At 39.2% G+C, this 20,583-nt stretch overlaps 1 long non-coding RNA gene across 1 annotated transcript; it reads left to right on the forward strand.

Moving 5' to 3' along the window:
- The first annotated feature begins 215 nt into the window (after positions 1–215).
- LOC112015682 (uncharacterized) lies at positions 216–3,969 on the forward strand. The gene is made up of 2 exons (XR_002883252.2): positions 216–667; positions 3,492–3,969. It is a non-coding gene; the product is annotated as an uncharacterized LOC112015682 (long non-coding RNA).
- Positions 3,970–20,583: the final 16,614 nt, after the last annotated feature.

A 20,583-nucleotide genomic window follows, 5' to 3' on the forward strand; every position in this document is an offset into this window, starting at 1 on the left:
TTTTTTTTTTTTAATGAACTGAAAATTTTATTAAACCAAAAAAACAAACAGGAAGCTATGCAGGAAGCTTCACAGCAACAAAAACTTAAGGGCTTGTTTGAGTGTAAAAAAATGATCGCTCATCACTAATCATTCAAATTTCATTTCTTACCACTTTATAGCTCATCTCCTATCACTCAATAATTCCCAAATATCTCTAAAGTCCGGTTTGGCACTTAATCTCAGTTCTGTTTTCAACTTCAAAAACTCAAAAAATTGGGCCCCACAGTCTGACCTATGCTACTTGTGCAGCAGAACCCCTGCCCGGCCCCTCTTAACTGCACTCACCCCAAAACCCAACTTTACCAAACCAAATTTCTCCACTTCCCTTCATAGCCTCAACACCTCTAATGTCCTCCACTCAATCGTCACCTACCTGCGCCAACGCCGCCGATCATGCCACCGATTTCTTCCTTCCTCCACGTCCCTGAAACCGAACCCCAATAGGCTATACGTCCTTCCTCCGTCCTCGGTGTGAAAACCGAACCCAGCATTAAGTTACGTTTGTGCTCTGCTCCTCGAACCCATTGGTGGTGGTTGAAGAGACGAACCTCGATCCCATCGCTGTTGTGTGTATCCCAGCCCGATCCTTGCTGTGAAAGTTCCGATCACCGTTGTTCCAAAGTGGGTATGTCTTGTTTGTTATTCAATTTTTTTTTAATACATAAAAAAATTTATAACACAAATTTCGTTATTAATGTGTAATTATTATTTATGGGTTCTTGAATGTTGTGTGTATCCCACACCGATCCTTTCCCTGTGAAAGTTCCGATCACCATCGTTCCAAAGTGGGTATGCCTTCTTCTTTATTCAATTTTCTTTAATACATAAAAAAATTGATAACACTTGTTTGCTGTGAATGTGTAATTATTATTTATGGGTTCTTGAATATGTCTTTACTTCATTCTAGAGCTTTAGCGTTTGATGATTTACTTCAGTCACTTTTCCTATTTTGCTTTTGTGTTCTGTAGAAAATGTGGTAGTATTTTGTGGTGGTTATGGTGAGTTGCAATCCTCTTCTCATTGGGTCAGGAAAATAAATAAAAAAGCTGACTGTTTATAATTTAAGCATAACAGATTGCATTACCATCAACATTTATCAATTATTATGAGAGAGACAGAGAGCCACATTATTGTCATCCATAGTTTGTGTGTGTTAAGATTAATTTTTCCCAAGAAGTACGCTAAATTCATTGTATATTTTGGTTCAGAATGTTGAAAAAAAAAAAATTTCGCTCAAAAAAATTCACTACTCTTTTTTTTTTTTTTTTGAAGAGGAAATGTTGATTTCATTTCATAAGAGAAAGGAATTACAACAGGGGAAGTACATGCAACACCAGCAAAAACAGAATTAAGGAGGGTTGTAATAGCGCAGATGCTGGAGCAGGGGAGGGGGCATTCCAATCCAAACTTGTGAGGTACCAGAGGACCTTGCAAAGGCAGCAAGGTTGTGGGCGTCCCTGTTACAATCCCTTTTCAGGTGCTGTAGTTTCCAGCAGCAAAAGTGGTCAAGAGAGAGAAGGATACCATGGAGAATGTGGCCAAACTCCCCACCAAGCTGCTTAGAGTTGATGGCCTGGACAATGTTAAGGGCATCCGATTCAATAATGATCTTGGAAACTTGGATTTCTTGAGCGAGAAGGATGCCATTCTCAATTGCAATGGCTTCAACAGCTTCAATGGGGTGACAAGCCTGCAGAAGTTTGCACATGGCAGCCATAACCCGACCATTGGAGTCATGGATAATAACTCCAATGCTTGAGGGCCTACCATCCTCAGAGGAGGCCCCATCCACGTTAATTTTGTAGTAGCCCGGTGGGGGAGGGGTCCAAGAGGAGGCCTGGGATTTAGGAGTGATAGTAGACGAGATTGCACCTTTATAGTCCGCAGCAAGTCTGATGGCAGAGCCCCAAATTTGATGAGGTAGCGAGGAGTATGAGTCATGTACTATTTGGTTACGATTAAGCCAGATTAGCCAGGCAGTGATCAGGAAAGATTCAAGGTCACGTGTGGAGCCTTTGGACAACAACTGAAGAGCAAGGCTCGAGAAATCCCAAGAGCTATTTACAATGTCAATGGGGCAATTTTCCCAGTAACCCCAGACAGATTGTGGAATGTCACAGCAAAAGAGGGCATGACTAGTACCTTCAAGACATTGATCACATACAGGACAGTAGCCATCTGTATTCACTCCCCGGATTCTGAGGTTTTGCATCGTAGGCAAAGCATTCATACAGCATCTCCAAGCGAAGATCCTAACCTTGGCTGGAATATTAAGGTGCCACATTTTCCTCCAAAGGGGGGAGCACGAATTACCAGAAGAACATTCACCATCAGGGAAGGTTCAGCTATTGAAAGTGCAATGTAGTAGGCACTTTTAACAGTGAACACACCCTTTTTGTTGCCAATCCAGATCATTTATCATCCGGGAGAGAGAAGCTAAGTGGCATATTAAGGATAGTGCTAGCCTCAAAAGGGAGAAAGGTTCTTCTCACCAAGTCAACATTCCAGCGCTTAGTGTCAGGATCAATGAGAGCAGAAACCATGGGAAAGTCATCAAAGTTGTGCGGCAATGGGGAAATGACTTTGTAGGTGGATGGAGTGGGCATCCACCTATCTTCCCAAATGTGGATCAATTTCCCATTCCCAACACGCCATCTAGTACCCTTTTTAATGACTTCAATGCTGCCGTGGATACTTCGCCATGCAAATGAAGGGTTGCAGCCAAGCTTGGAGTTAAGAAGATCGGAAGAGGGGAAGTATTTGGCTTTGTATATTCTTGAGATGATAGAATTTGGGTTGTTTAGGATCCTCCAAGCTTGCTTGGCTAGCATAGCAAGATTAAAAGCATGGAGGTTCCTGAAGCCCATTCCCCCCTCAAACTTGGATTTGCACATCTTCTTCCATGCCACCCATGCAATTTTTGCTTCCTGCTGCTTTTGACCCCACCAAAAATTCCGCATCATGCCCTCCAGATCATCACAAAGACCCTTAGGAAGGAGGAAGCAGCTCATAGAATATGTAGGGACAGCCTGTGCAACGGCTTTAATGAGAACCTCCTTACCCCCAATAGAGAGCATTTTTTCCTTCCAGCCAGACAGCTTTTTGCCAACTCGTTCTTTTATTTCAGCAAAGACCTCATTTTTGGATTTGCCAATGATTGAAGGCAGCCCGAGGTATTTAGAGTGGCAAGTTCCCTGCATAGGTCCAAGAATTTCAAGAATCCCATCTTTAACTTCCTGAGGAGTATTGTGGCTGAAGAAAATGGAAGACTTATCCGTGTTAATCATCTGTCCAGAGGCGGCCTCATACTTTTTGAGAATTTCAGTTAAAGTGTCAGCATTGGTCGCCAGTCTCTATCATATCCTTTTAGTATTGTACTATTTTTTTATGTGAACTTCTAAATCTCCTTAGTTGCCCATCATATACATGTTATATGCATTTTGTTGCAGGACTCTAATTAGCATTGTAAGTTCTTTCGATGGTTGGACAAGAACACATGTCCTCATGGTCATGAAATAGCACCAATTGTGTGGGAAAGGTTTACAAGGCTGGCAGTTGAGGCTGAGGCCGCTAGAAATGAGAAGGATGATGCCCGTGCAATGGAAGCAGAAGCACGGGAGCTAGAAAGGATAGCAAAGTGCAGGGCTGAAAACTCTTGGCTTGCACTCTGGATTGATGAAGAGAAAGTGTACAAGTATAGGGTGGCTTTAATTATGTCCTGGATTGTACTTGGGGTTTATTTTTGTATTTTCTACTGTATTTGGGGGCCATGGACAGACGCAATGTTTGCAATGTTTGACACTGTTTCCATGCCATGTTTTATTAAGCTATATATTTGATAGTTGTTGGACGGTACCATTTTGGACATTTCTTAGAATGCAATTAAGTAATGCCAATATTTGTTATACTATTGGCAATATTTGGATATATATATAAATATATATATATATATATGTACACATGTATGTATGTATGTAGGAAAGTAGCCTTCCATGTACTGATTGCTTATGGGTCAATGAAATCTATGTCCACCTCTTGACAAAACTGATAGCATGGTGGCCAAGTCTATAATTACACCGATACTATGGTAGATACATGTGCGTGTTACAAAACCTATAGTTCCAAAATAGTGCAATAATGTTACATAATTATGCCGATAATATATTACACGCATGCATGTGCACGTTGTGATGTAGTTCCAAAATAGCGCAATAATGTTACATAACTAACTAATTCCTACATCCGCTTATGTAAATGCTAATTGCTTGACATAGGCTACTAAGTTCATATGTTGCAAAATCGATAGCGTTTACAATGTAGCAACATAAAAGGTCAATGGCCATGGGCAACATAATCAGCCCACATTGAGTTAGTGATATCGTCCCTAAATTGGGCCATGAGTCTTTTCACTTCATCCAACATTTCCATTACATGCCTTTGGGTTGCTGAGCTACTTGATGCTCTAGTATTGTCATTGCCTTTGCTATTAGAATCACTTCCTTCAACCTCAGTCTACCCCCATGTGCTGAACAGTTCATCACCCCGGTTGTTAATGCATATGAAATTGTGTAGGGCACAGCATATAATAATTATGTAATGTTGCCTACTTCACTTCAAGTTTGGCATTAAATTCAAAATGGGGATACAGGCCTTTAGCACTCCAAAAGATAGCTTAGTAACCATTCACAAGACAAGTGTCTATAGTTGTGTAACTCTTTCTTGGATGTTGGTCGTCTATTGTTTGAGCAGAACTCCTGAACATGGTACCTAGTTGACTTGTGAGGGGGAAGGAAACTAGTGTCGATTGGTAGACCTGAATCCACCAAGTAGTATGACCTTACACACACACAATGAGCTAGAACGTACTTATTACTTTCATAAACATATAACAAACTCCGAATAACATATAAAGTCAAAGTAATGGATAGTACCCATTGATGGCCATGTGAATCCAAGCTTTCGATCACTGATCGCTTCGTCGAGCACCCTTGAGTCATTGGCACTACCCTCCCACCCAACATGGACATAAGTGAACTGCATGTCCATGTTACATACATACAACACATTGGTTGTTATAGTACTCTTGCAGCTCTTGTGTGCCTGAGTCGCATTTGCAAGAGGTCGAGCGCTCACGTGTGTACCATAAACTGCTCCTACACATTTCTACACATGAAAGTTTCTGAAAATCTTAGGTACCACATATTAAATAGCATGATATATTACTGTAATGGGAAGTTAAGTAGGGGAATTTATTGTACCTCGAACAATGGCCAGTACTTGTTCACTTGAAGATCTCGTTTCCCTTGCATCACGTGCACCCTCATTGTCTTGTCTGCCTCTTCCTCTCCCAAAACCTCCATTTTCACTCACAAAACCTCCATTTTCTTCATCAATCCTTCATCAATCTTCAAGAAATGGTATGGGTTTTCTCTTATTCTCAAAGTATTTCAAGTTTCTAGCCCTAGTTTTCTTGGATTTTGTGTTTATGTTGAGATATGAAAATTTGATGTTTGAATATGGTTTTGTTGATGTTTTGTTGAGTTTGATTTATGGGTTTTGTTGGTTTTGTTAGTATAATGCTATTCTACATGTTTTACATGTTTGTTCTTTTTTGTGCATTGTACTATGTTTTGTGTTGTGTTGTGCATATCATGTTCATGATAAAATGTCTCTTAGATGTTTTTGTGTGTCTCTTTGGATTCCATGGAATACAAAGGCTGTAGGGATAATCATGTTTCTTTGATTTTGAAACATCATATGATTATGTGTTTTACACTTTGCCCTAGTTTGCACACTTTTGCATTTGATGCACACACACAAACACTTTGACATGTTTGAGTGCTTAATGCCATGATTATATCATGCTTTGATGATTTATGTCTTCACGTGTCAATTTCTTCTGAATAACTCTTTAAATTTCAGTTTTTAGGATCATAATTCAATGTCCATTGTGTTGGTACTAACTTGTTGCTAATCAAGTTTGTTACCCTTTTGTGTTTCATCTTGTTCTTTAATACTACATGATATTGCTTGAAGATGTCTCCCTTCAAGAAATCAGCTGTGAAAGGAGGTAGTAGCAAAGTAAAAGAATTGGTGATTGATCTTGATAGCCTCTCCTGAAAGTCAAAGAAGACTCGATCATCGACAGGGTTTTATGATGCCAACAAGTTCAGATCATATGCTGCATCTCAAGCCTAAGAGAACTACTTCAAGGATGCCCCCTTGTCGGTTGAGAGGGTGGTTGAGCAAGCTTCTCTTCTTGATATGAACATTCTAAAATGGTTCACCACAAAGGATTGGAATTTTCTTCTATCCAACTTTGACGAAATGTAAGAAGAAATGGTGAAGGAATTTTATGCAAATGCGATTTATGATGGGGATGAGTTGAAATGTTGGGTCAGAGGAAAGGACTTCATAGTGACACCCTCCTATCTTGCCATCATTTTGCACATCAACTAGCTAGTGTTCCAAAAGCCACCAATGTACAATGACTTGGATCTGGAGGAGGACTCAGGAAACTTTTAGAGAAAACTTGGAGTTCTCTCCCAATGGGAAATCAGTTAGTGTTTCATCACTATCTTCGGAATTGAGGCTGCTCACAACAATCATGTTCCACAATTTCTATCCTCTCTCAAGCACCAGGTTCATGAATCTTGGTTGGGCTTTATTCCTTCATGACCTGATCTTCCACATTTTGAGCAAGACAATTGAGAAAACTGCCTCAAGGAACTGTCTTCCCTTTTTTTTGCCTCATTTAAAAAATTTTGAAGCTCAAAGGTGTTTATCCATTGGAAAATGAGTACCTTTATCCTAAGCAAAGTTCAGTCAACATTCGTACTTTCAATGCTAGCATCGGTCATAGCCGAAAAGGAGTCAAGCAAGAGAGTCATGCTTCTCATAATGGTTCACGCTCTAGCTCACATCCCTATGATGAGAAGTTAGACAATATTATGGCATCCATCCAAGACATTAGCACTAAGCTATCCGAACTTGCATCTATCATGCACTCCTAACACACTCGTTTTGACACAAAGTTTACATCTCTCCAAACTCAATTAGACCAAATCCAAAGGAAGCTAGAGGAAGATGAGGACTAGTTATTCCATGACAAAAAGGGGGAGATGGTTTATGATAGGGGGAGTGTAATGATAGGAGGAGAATAGAAAAGCTTGATCAAAGGGGGAGCATTGGAGATGAAGAGCAAAGAGCAAGAAAAGAATATGCTTAATATTTTGTTTTATGTTATTTATAGTCTATGTTCATATTTCATGGTTTATGTTGTGTACATGACTATGCTTTATTATGTACCTTTGCTTTGTAGCGTATTAGTACTTTTAGATTATGTATGCATTTTCTTTAGTACTCTACTCTTGTGCCCTTGTTGGATCTTGTATCCTTGATGCAAATACTTTAGTGTTTTGCATCGGTTGAGTGTTGGAAATGCAAATGATACTTTGCATTTAGCTTATTAGCTTGCACGTCCAAATGTTCATTCCTTGTGTGAATGATCATTGTGGTCACTATTTATAGTGATTGTTCATATTCGGTCAAGCCATGCTTTATTGTTATATTCTTTGTTGCTTGATCGCATTATGCTTGCTCCATATGCATTTCAAGATTTCTGCTTACAATGATCTTCTTGTGTTATTGTTTTCAGGAAACTTGTTCATATGGTTCAAGAACTTTTCAGAATCTAGAGTTAGGTGTAAGTGACTTTTGGCAACTGTTCCCAACTCACATTTTAAGTTTAGAGTCTGTAGTCTATTTTAGGGTTTTGTCACAAAATAGCCAAAGGGGGAGATTATAAGGTTGAATTTATTCAACCATGTGTTAGCTCTATTTCGTGCCAAATTTGCTTATAATTTCAGCAATTAGATACCATGTATTTAGGTGGGAATTATATAAGGGTTGTGTGTGAGAGAGTGTGAAGAAATTCAAGTGCGTATGCATTGAGAGGTTTCTCGCGACTAGATCTCATGAGTGACTCATGACTGGCAGCTCACCAAAACACCACACGTGTGAAGCATGCAGGAAGCTAAAGGGTCTGGCCTGGTAGTTAACTCATGACTCATTCCAGTTATGAGAGTGAGTCGCCAGAATGCCCTGTTTGCAAAAAAATGACTTTTCACATTCCTTATGTACCCTACTATAAATACCTTTATACCCACCAAATATAGAGAGCTTCCTGAGAGAATTTTGAGAGAGAAACCCTAAAGAAAACCAAGATTGACTCATCCACAATCTTAGACTTTTGATTCTCCAAATTCCTCTACTCTCACCCTCTCCATTGACATATCCTTGAGAGTTTCATTAGCCAAATCCTTATCTCACAATACCTATATCAGTGAGGAGGTATTTTGGTACTTGGGAAGTAGTTTGGAGATGACCAATTCACTTGGTTGATGCAATGAGATTATTACGAGATCAGGAAAGGTAGAGAAGACGCGGTTAGGCTTAACCAGTTGGTAGCAGAAGCTTGGAGGGCTCATGTACATTGAGTAGGCTAGGCTTGGAGAGTCTTATTCGTGTACTCCAATTTTATTCTCTAGTGGATCATTTTACCGCTTGAAGGGCAGCGGAGAGGTTTTTCAATGAGTTCTTCGATAACACATGCCAGTGTTATCTTTGTGTTTGCATCCCTCTAACCCTTACTCTTGCCTTTTAATTACTGATATGTTCTGATTAATTATGGTGTAGAGTTGTTTATTTAATTGAGTTTTGCTTGTACTTATCATTCCATACATCTATTGTTTGAGTATAAGCTTGTGTTGGTTAAATTTGAAATTGGGGATCTAAATATTCATTAGTGTTTTACACACTAATTGAACTTTCAAAAAATTTTGGGGTTTTTGAGATTTTTGTGAAATTTTTGGGTTGGGTGTTGATTATTTAATGATATATGATAATGTATTGCAGTCCATTAGCTTTATAACAATGTTTCATGCATTTTGATGTGTGCTTGATTATTGAAAATTGTGTGTTGGTAGGATTGGATTGGGTTTCAACCCATGATGCAATTTATTTTTAGCACATCACATGTTCGTGCATATTTCATGCATACGTACACTTTCATTCCTTTTTCTGGATTGTGATTATGTTCTGTTTCCTTCTTTCTCTCTTTCTCTCGCTCTCTCTCTCTCTCTCTCTCTCTCTCTCTCTCTCTCTCTCTCTCGGTAGACTACACATGGCACCTAAGCGCAAATCTACTTCAGCTCAGAACCTCTTGGTTCCGGGTCTTCTTCTTCTAATACACCCTATCTTCATGTTCGGTTCCATGATAAGAAGGCCCATTAGGACTTCTCTAAGAACTTTCTAAAATGTGGCCATCATCCATAGCGCCATGTCATTCTGGCGAACTTTTCCGACACTCCTCTACCTAGTGTCATTTGCACTTGGGGATGGGAATCTCTTTGTGAGATACCCTTAAGATGTCCTATCGTGTTTATACTAGAGTTTTACTCCAATATACATGATATCAATACCTCTGAACCTCAGTTTGCCACGACATTCAGAGGTACACATATCGTAGTCACTCCGAATCTTATATCCAAGATACTACATGTCCCGAGGGTATCGCATCCTAATTACCTCGGTTGTTAGCGTCTGAGGACTGTGTCCAAAGATGAGTTTCTGTCTCACTTTTGTGAGACACGTTATGTATGAGGTAAGCATCAAAACTCCCTTTGCTTGAACTTTGTAAAAGGTCCGAGATTCCTTAATATGGTGATGACATTTGTTCTTACTCCACTGTCCCACTATAATTCCATCACAGAGCCTTGTGCTCGATTTTTGTTGTCCCTTTTAGAGGAGCTTACCATTTACTTCCCCTCTCATTTCATTACTTCTATCATAGATGTTTATAGGGGTACGACGACCCGAGATAAGCTCATTTTTCCTTTGACTATCAAGCCGATCTTTCACCATTTTTCTATCCCTCTTCCTAATTCTCCTTATTACATTGTTATAGGTGCAATCAGTGCAGCTTTTGTTTGATGGAGTGAGGCCCAGCTTCGACCTAAGCAGCCACAGACGGAGACGACTGATCCTCTAGCCTCTGCTACTCCTTCCACCTCTGCTCCTTGTTCCTCAGATGGTGGTGTGACCCTTGAGGCCATTATGGTGCAGTTTCAGCGCATGGATGCTAGCCTTGACACTTTCACTACTGATTTGTATCAGGTGAGCATCCGCATTGGTCGAATTGCATAACGACTGGCATGCCTTGGTGGTTTTACCGCTTCTCCCTCTCCTTCTTTGGAGGCTTCGGCAAATGAGGATGGCGATGATGGTGCTGACGATGATGATGAGAATGAGGATGCTAGCTCTTCCAGTAATGATGAGATGACAACCTCTCGGTGACTTACCCTTTGTCATTCATGACAAAAAGGGGGAGTAGTTTTGGATGATGAGAGTAGTCTTGTATTTAGAGGAAGAGTTAGCATAGGACATTTTTGTTAGGGGGGGTGTCTATACTTTGAAGAATGTAGTGAGGATTTAATATACTTTTATTTTCTTTCTCTTTAGTTACATTATCCTCTTGTACACCGATCTTGTGACCATTTATTTATGACATACATTGTATTTATTTTCATATATATATGATAATGTATGTTGTTTTTCACCTATCTCTTCATGTGTTGTTTCTTTTCTCTCTTTATACACATGTTTCTTTATGTATGCAATATTTATTTCTTTTTCACACTAAGATGCCTTAATGAGTTTTGTTTAAAGTGTTTTAGAAAAACAGGTTGCGAAAATCTACCATGCCATGAACTCTCTTTTTGCAAAGTTTTTTAAGAGTTTGTGTTAGGGTTAGATTTGTTTGTATTTGTAAATTTATGATTTACAACTATTTTGAGTTGTCTTTTATTTCGTGCCAAATTTGATTGTAATTATGTTCAATATTATGTACCTTGTATTTTATGTGGGATTGTGTGTGTGAGAGAGAGTGTGAAGACTCAAGGCAAATTGAAGACCAAGAAGTTTTCATGAGTAGCTCGCGAGTAGCCTTCTCATGAAGTGAAGTATATGCTCAACATATGACTGGAATGCAAAGAATCATGACAAGATGGTGATAACTGGTTTTCGCGAGTGTCTCGCGTGTAAGGCCTTCCCGCGAGATACCCATGAAATATTCTGTTTTTCTATTTTGTCATATCTGCCCCACTACATCCTCACCCACATATGTTGAGGAGTGCTTTCAGAGAGAAAAACCTAGCCACAACCCTTGATAGTTATAGATTGTTATACCCACAATTCTCTACACAATCCATTGTAGTTTTTCTCAACTCCTACCTCTCAATTTTCAAATCCTTAAGAGGTTGATAGCCCAAGCACTTACCACACATATTCTGAGTGTCAAGTGAGGTTTCAGTGCTATTGGGAAGCATTTGAAGAAGCCAAGCTTTGGCAGATGCAATCAAGCATATTACGGGATCCAGAAAGCTAGACAAGACACAGTTCCGAGAAGCCTTGTTGGAGTAGGAGCTTGGAGGGCTTAGGTGCATTGGGTAGATTAGGCTTGGAGGGTCTCTTGCTATTCATGTATCCCAACTTATTGTCTAGTGGATCGATATACCGCTTGGAAGGTGGCAGAGAGGTTTTACGCCGAGTACTTCAGTTTCCTCTTCGATAACACATCGGCATGTTATCTTGTGTTTGCATTCTTCTTCTCTACTCTTTTAGCTTTCATTTTACTGTTGTGTTTTAATGAATATGGCTTAGAGTAGTTTTATTGTTTTTTCGTTCGCATTTACTCTATTACGCATTTAGTTTAAGTTAGAGTAAAATCAACCGAGCCGTAATCTTTTAATTTGGGGGTCTAAACAGCTCTTGTGTTTTAACATATAATTGAGCTTTCAATTGGTATCAGAGTGGGTACACTTGCTGTGGTTTCATTACCTAAGTGTGATCCTAGACCCCTTTGTGATGGATCAACCTCAATCGCTTAATGCTCCACCATTCTTTGATGGGAGCAACTATGCATTTTGGAAAGTCTGTATGAGGGAATTCCTGTGTGCTATAAATGAGTTGGTATGTGATTCTGTCGAGAATGGGTATGTTAGACCCACGAAACCTAAGTCCGAATCGGACAAGGCAGCTTTTGCTTTGGCTAATGCTAATAGTAAAGCAATTAATGTTATTTTCTGTGGTGTGTCTACTGATGAATTTCACAGGATATCGCATGTGGAGACTACCAAGGAAGCTTGGATGATTCTTGAGACTACCTATGAGGGTACCAAGAAAGTCAAGGACACAAAGTTGCAAATGCTTACCACCCGATTTGAAAAGCTCAAGATGGGTGACGATGAGTCATTTGATTCATTCTATGGGAAGCTCAATGAAATCGTAATTGCCCAGCTTTGATAGGCCAAAAACCGAATTGACCCCTTTTGAATAATTAACCAATTAATTTAGCCAAGTGAATTAATTAAGTTAATTAATATGCAAACGTGTGGTAGCACAAAAAAATCACCAAATAACTAAATATGCAGTGGAAATTAAATGACACGATGATTTGTTTACAAATGGGGAAAACCTGACAGCAAAAACCCCACCGGGTGATTTTCAAGTCACCATTCCCGAAACTTCACTATTATCACAACAAGCGGTTACAAGTAAAGGAATCCCAAGTACCTTACCAACCTACAGTTGAACCCTTACCCCAATACCCAATTGGACTTGTTCTGTAGTAACAATTTCCCCTTTTTAATGTACGGCTCCCAAGTACGTGACTAATCAATGTGCAGATCCCAGTACGCGACTTCAATCACCAACTGAAAGAGAGGTTGTTGGCTACAAAGTTCTTCAGTTCATCTTACACGATGAAGATCAAGAAGATGCTTGGTCACAAAACCCAAAGGTGCACATACACAGCAACTTCTTCAAGAAGAGATGAACTAGGTCAAGAACTTCGTCTCCGGTCACAATTTGCTTAAATAGAGTTTGCTCATTGCTTGTGCAACTGGTGAACTGTTTGACGGATCTTAAAACAATCCTTTTATATGTCTAGGGTTAGGAGAAAAGAAGGCCCAAAGACATATTCACGGATCCTAAGAAATCAGATTAGAATTCTAAATTTCTTAAATCTCGACAGATAGGAGGTGTCGAGAAGTTGTCGAGCAGGTGTCAAGCTTATGGGCTTGAGACAGCTTTCTTTAAGCTTGATAGATGCAGTTGTCGAGCCAGCTGTCGAGTTTTAATGAAATTGCAATATCAGCTTGTTTTCTTAGACAAACTTGATAACTTCAACACTTGATCTTGAAACCTTATTTCTTGAAGTATTAAAAACACCTAGAACTACCCAATTACAAGTAAAGTCAAAGGATTAGCCAATTATATAAAAGAATGACATATGTTCTCAATGAGTGAACTACATATGTCCTAACAATCTCCCCCTTTGGTAATCCGTGACAAAACCACAACAAACAAATGAACATATGAGAGAAGTCATAAATCACTCAACTCATATTCACTTGTTGAATACAATAAAATCTATCCTAACACAAACCCTTGAAAAACTTTGTAAGAAAAGAGTTTATGGCAAGTAAACTTTGACAACTTGTACTTCTGAAACAATTTAAACAAAACTCATCAAGGCATCTTGTGTGAAACAGAAATAATAGATTGCATACAAGTATAAGAAACATGTGTATAAAGATAGAAAAGAAACAACACATGTAGAGACAGGTGTAAGAAACATACATCCACATATAGAGAAAATAAGTACAATGTATGTAAAAACTAGTCACAAGACCTTATATACAAGAACAATGTATCTAAAAGGTAGAAAAGAAAAAGATACATCATATCCTCACTACATCTCTCAAGTATCAACAGTATCAACACTCCTCCTAACAAAAATGTCCTATACTAACTCTCCCCCTAAGATGACTACTCTCATATCCCAAAACTACTTCCCCTTTTTGTCACGAGTGACAAAGGGTAGAGTGTTAAGTAGACATCTCATCAGTAGAGCTAGCATCTCCATCATCATCATTCGAAGCATCATCGTCCTCGTCATCATCATCCTTAGAATCAGAAGTCGCTGGAGGAGGTGACGAAGGAGTAGCCTTAGGAGCAAAACCACCCATGGTCGCCTGTTGTCGTGCAATACGACCAACATGAATATTCACCTGAAACAACTCAGTGGAGAGTGTATCGAGGCGAGCATCCATGCGCTACAGCTGCGCCATGATGTCTTCAAGTGAAACATTGCTCATGGAGGAAGAGGGAGCGGATGTAGATGGAGTAGATTGGGATGGAGCTGAACGGGAGGGAGGAGTGGAATCCATCTGTCTCGACCTAAACTGAGCCTCACTACATTTTACGGTAGCGGCATCTATTTCACACATGAAAGTGAAATGGTCGGACACGAGAAAAGGAATGAAAAAATGGCGTAGAATCGTCGTGATAGTAAAAGGAAAGATGAGCTTATCACGGGTCGCCGCATCTAAATGAACATCTATAATAAACAAAATAAAATAAGAAGGAAAATATATGGTAAGATGCTCAAGAAGGGATAACAAAAATCGAGCACGAGGCTCTGTAATGGAGTTGTAGTGAGAAAGTGGATAGAGTACAAAAGTCATCACCATGTTTAAGAATCTAGGACCTTTAGCTAAAGGCTGACATGATGTGAACTGAAGCTCACCCCACTCCGAAGGGCACTCACAGAAAGTAGAAATAAGCTCATCTTTGGACATAATCCTTAGACATTCACAAGAAGGATAGTCAGGAAACTCTATCCTAAGAACCCTAAGCACATCCGTAACTAGCTGCGGTGTGACAAGGATGCGTGTACCTCGAACGCGAGTGAAAAAGAGAGGTACTAAACGATCAATCCCGTGCATGTTGGAGTAAAACTTCTGAATGAACATGAGAGGACATGTGACCGAGACGTCACACAGTGACTCCTATCCCCTATTGTGAATGACAGAGGGAAGGTCAATGTCGACAAAGTTCGCCAAAATGACTTGGCGTTCCGAATGAATACCTCGTCTAGAAAAGTTCTTCAAAAATGCCTTGTGGGCATCATCATCACGGAACTGAAGAGCTATAGAATGTAGAGGGTTCCCAGCCAGAGTAGATTTACGTTTAGGTGCCATAGACACTACTAACGTAAACAGAATGAGAGAGAGAGAGAAAGAAAGAGACAATTAGAAAAGTCCCAAAGCAATTCAAATATATCAAACATATTCAATGGAGAGTACGTATGCATGGGGATGCATGAACATGTGACATGCAAAAGAAATTTCATCATGGGCTTAGCCCAATCCAAACCTACCAGCACACAAACATACTACACATCTAAATGCATGAAAATACCATTCTAATGCAGATGTGATGTAATGTATGACATTTTGAACACATTTAATTGAAAACCCATCCCAAAATTTCAAGAATAACTCATTAATTTTGAAAAACCCCAAAATTTTTCCAAAACCCTAAAACCTAAGATTCAAAACATGACATGTATGAAGAATGAAGGGAAAAGAGATCATACCAAGTGATTTGAAGCAAAGAAGAACTGGAAATCACGTGGGTTGAAGGTTTTGAGTGAGAAAACTGAGTTTGGGAGATGAAAAGTCGCAGACAGATCGAGAAAGAACGAGGAAATGAGAACTGGATCGCAGAAGAGGCTTATATAGGAACCTCAGTAAATCTCGACAGATGAGGTATCGAGAGGTGTCGAGCCATCTATTGAGGAAGGTGTCGAAAAAATGCACGTCGACAGCTACAGGTGTCGAGAAGCTATTGAGGAATAAACACCAAAACCAAGAACAGAAGCTCGATCAATCCACCAGGTGTCGAGGAGGTATTGAGAAGACAGAAACTTTCTTGATCGATCCACCAGTTGTCTATCAGGTGTCGAGATTGCGATAAAAAAAAGTTTGAGAAGCTCGACAGATAGCTAGGTATCGAGAAGGTATCGAGGAGGTGTCGAGCTTGCTTTTGAAAATAGTTTTTCGAGAAGTGAAAAACACAGACATGAATGCAATCCAACATGCACCTCAACCGATGATCCAATCCACATATTAAGCTCTCAAAATCATCTCTCAACAAAAATTTTAAACACATGGATCCTTGAAAACACACATACACACACACACACACACACACACACACACACACACACACACACACACTAAACAAGTCTAACCAATTTTATATTTCAAAAACGAGTCAAAACAGTTTAGTGAGCATACATTAGCTTATGTAAACACCGGTGGTGGCCAAATCACATTGTACCTGCACATGTATCAAGTGTAGCAAAGAATATTACGTGTTGTGTGTGAAAAACGTCACAAGATTGCATAAGCATATACATGTTATAACGATTTAAGATATGAGAAAAACACTTTAACTCACACACAATCATAACTGTTTGATGGGGACTATCGCCTTTGAGGTACATCTTATAACTCCCACATCTCCTAGAAAACACGTTTGTAATCATATTTAAAGCATTTTTGATCTTTTTGCTTTTTATTTTCTTAGCATATCATGCATGAGCATATAAAAGAGAGAAAAGAAATACCTAACATGTTAAGCATAAACATTGCACTTTTGCTATGCCGAAGCATATGGATGTCTTTGACATTGCACTTTTGCAATGCCGAAGCATACAGGTGTCTATGACACTGTACTTTTGCTATGCCGAACCATACAGATGTCATGTTATGATTGGCGGGTAACAGTGGTGAGATGGTTATTTATGTCTTTCTCTTAGGATTTTCTAGTCGTACCTGTCAAAAAAAGTTATATGAGTATTAAGCTCAGGAGATAACTTAATCTTACTCATTACAAACAAGAGCCACAAAGCTCACTTGCTTAGTTGTGTATAAAGATACTCATCTAAGGTACAAAAGATACAAAGTTTAGAAAACCTTGTTTCAATGTCCATCCAAAGTACACAAGTACCAAAGTACACAAAACACACACTATTTTTGTCTTTTTCAATTTTTCATTTTTTTTTTAAATTTTTATCAAAAACAAAACAAACAAAAACATGTTAAACAAAACAAGACATAAAACTAGATTGACTCAAAATAAATGCAAAACACACAAGTAATGCAACAACAACAAAAAGTGATAAAATCACTTAGAGTCTTTTTTCTTCCATACCTTGGAAGAACCTTTCCTTTGATTGAACCCTTGAACTGGTTGTAAGGGGGAAGAATTGAAACCATTCAAGTTCGAAAGGAACATGAGGGCTTTCAGAAGATCTCCAAAAGGAGCAAGTGAGGATTGAAGCTGATTTTGGCTTCTAGATGCTATCTTGTCGTTACTCTGTTGAGTGGCTAGCCACTTGTAGCAATTTGGTCGAGTATGACCGGCAGCTCCACAATGATGACAAAGATGCTGCTTCTTCTGTTTTGGCTTTTGAGAGTTAACCTTTTTAGCCCTAGGATTTTTAACATCTTTCTTATCTTGTATAGGGGGTGCTCCTAAGATAGATTTACCCTTGTCTAAGTTCTCACTACCTAATTCAGTTTTAACATCAGTGTTCTCAACTTCAGTGTTATTAGTAGGAGAAACAAAAACAATAGTACTAGTAGAAGCAGTATTAAAGGAAGAAAGGCCATACCCTAAACCTATTCGTTCTGAAGCGGATTTCTGATTGCTGAGCATTTCATTAAGCTTTGCACTTGAAGTCCTCTCCAATTGAGCTCTGACTTGAAACAGCTCCGCTTCAAGTTTCTTGGTCTTCTCAGCCAAGAAATTGTTCTCGAACCTCAGTGCACCAATTGTCTGATTAGCTTCATCAAATTTTGTGGAAAGCTCTTCACAATCAAGTTCCACATCACTGACCTTCTTGGTGGTTAGCCTATACAATTTCTCATGCTTCTCAGATAGCTTGTATATTTTCTCATAGGCTAAATGGATATCATCTTGATCATCCATCTTCTCACACTTAGAATCCACTAATTCTTTTTCTTCTTCCACTTCTTCAACAATCCCTTTAGTAGGATTGACTGTGGCAGTGAATGCATTTAAGATTCCGTCATCTTCATCATCAGAATCATCCTCAGGCTCAATGTTACTTAAGGTTGCAGCAAGTGCCTTACTCTTCCCAATGCTCTTGAGATATATGGGGCATTCTTGCTTCATTTGACCAAATTCGTGACATCCAAAACACTTTGGTCCTGTAGGAACAGTGTACTGACCACCATCCCTTACATCCTTCTCCCCTTTGTCTCGGCCCTTAGACTCAGAAGAACTAGATTGTCTGCGGTCTTTGTCGAAGTTCCTTCCATTAGCATTCTTCATGAACTTCTTGAATTGCCTGGTGATGTAGGACTTCATCTTGGAATCTTTATCATCGAAAGACTCATCTGTGTCACTGCTCTTTGCCTTCAAGGCCATGCTCTTGCCTTTACCAGTTTTGCTAATTCTGGTTAACCCTAGCTTACAGGTTTGCAAGTTTCCAACTAGCTTAGTCAAAGGAATCTTATCAATATCCTTTGATTCTTCTATTACCATAATCTTGGCATGGAATCCCTCAGGTAGAGATCTGAGCACTTTCCTTAGAACCTTGGGTTCAGGAATAGTTTCCCCAAGATTGAAGGATGAGTTCACTATGTCCTTAAGTTTGGCATAGAACTTATCAAACGTCTCATCCTCCTTCATCTTTATTTTTTCAAAGCTTGTAGTGAGCCTTTGAAGCTTTGAATCCTTGACAGTCTTTGTACCCTTATAGGTTGTTTGGAGGATGGTCCATGCTTCCTTTGTAGTTTCAGTAGAGGATATCTTCTTGAACTCCTCATTGGTGACTACACTAAATAGGTCATTCAACACTCTACTATTGAAGTTTTCCGCCTTGATCTTGGCTTTATCCCAATTGGCTGGCGCTTCCTTTGGCTTAGTCTAGCCAATCTCTACAACTTGCCACACTTTTTCATCTAAAGACTGCAAGAAAGCTCTCATGCGTACTTTCCAGTATGCATTGTTAGTGCCATTAAATAAAAGAGGTATGATTAATGATTGTCCTCTATCCATGACAAACAGGGGTCAATGGATTAACACAGCAAAGATTAACCTAATCAGAGTGTGCCTGCTCTGATACCACTTGATAGGCCAAAAACAAATTGATCCCTTGTGATAAATTAACTAATTAATTTAGCCAAGTGAATTAATTAAGTTAATTAACATGCAAACGTGTGGTAGCACAAACAAATCACCAAATAACTAAATATGCAATAGAAATTAAATGACACAGTGATTTGTTTACGAATGGGGAAAACCTGAAGGCAAAAACCCCACTGGGTGATTTTCAGGTCACCATTCCTGAAACTCCACTATTATTACAACAAGCGGTTACAAGTAAAGGAATCCCAAATACCTTACTAATGTACAGTTGAATAATACCCAATTGGACTTGTTCTGTAGTGATAGTTTCCCCTTTTTGATGCACAGCTCCCAAGTACGTGACTAACTAATGCGCGGATCCCAGTACGCGACTTCAATCACCAATTGAAAGAGAGGTTGTTGGTTGCAAAGTTCTTCAGTTCATCCTACATGATGAAGATCAAGAAGATGCTTGGTCACAAAACCCAAATGTGCACATACACAGCAAATTCTTTCAAGAAGAGATGAACTAGGTCAAGAACTTCGTCTCCGGTCACAATTTTCTTGAACAGAGTTTGCTCAATGCTTGTGCAACTTGTGAACTGTTTGATGGCTCTTAAAACAATCATTTTATATGTCTAGGGTCAGGAGAAAGGAAGGCCCAAAGACATATTCATGGATCCTAAGAAATCAGATCAGAATTCTAAATTTTTTAAATCTCGATAGATAGGAGGTGTCGAGCTTACGGGCTTGAGACAACTTTCTTTAAGCTCGATAGATGCAGCTGTCGAGCTTTAATGAAATTGCACTATCAGCTTATTTTCTTGGATAGATTTGATGACTTCAACACTTGATTTTGAAACCTTGTTTCTTGAAGTATTAAAAACACCTAGAACTACCCAATTACAAGTAAAGTCAATTCTTAATGAGTGAACTACATATGTCCTAACAATCTCAATCTTAGAGAGAAGATTGAGGATGCTAAGGTGGTGAGAAATATTTTGAGGTCCTTACCGGAGAGCTTTCATGCAAAAGTCACAACTATAGAAGAGAGCAAAGATTTGGATGAGATCAAGATCCAAGAACTCATTGGATCTCTACAAACATATGAGCTTTGACTACCTTCCCACAAGTCAAGCAAATCACTTGCTCTCAAAACCATCAACGAGAGAATGGATGACTCCTCCGAAGAAGATAATATGGAGAATGAGGTAGCATTCCTTGCAAATAACTTTCGAAAATTTCTGAAGATGTAAAATAGTGGGAAGTCGTTCAGCAAAGGAAAGTTTTCTTCCCCCAAAGGTGACAGGAAGGAGTTCAAGAAGAAAGATGGGAAGGATTCTCAAACCCCTTAAGGAATTGTGTGCTACAAATGCAACGGTCATGGACATCTCAAGAAGGAGTGTCTCAACTATTTGAGAGAGAAGGGTAAAGAGTTTGCCACTACCTTTAGTGATTCTGGAAGCTCAAATT

Source organism: Quercus suber, unplaced genomic scaffold, assembly GCF_002906115.3.
Source record: "Quercus suber isolate HL8 unplaced genomic scaffold, Cork oak 2.0 scaffold_14, whole genome shotgun sequence".
NCBI classification, from domain to species: domain Eukaryota; kingdom Viridiplantae; phylum Streptophyta; class Magnoliopsida; order Fagales; family Fagaceae; genus Quercus; species Quercus suber.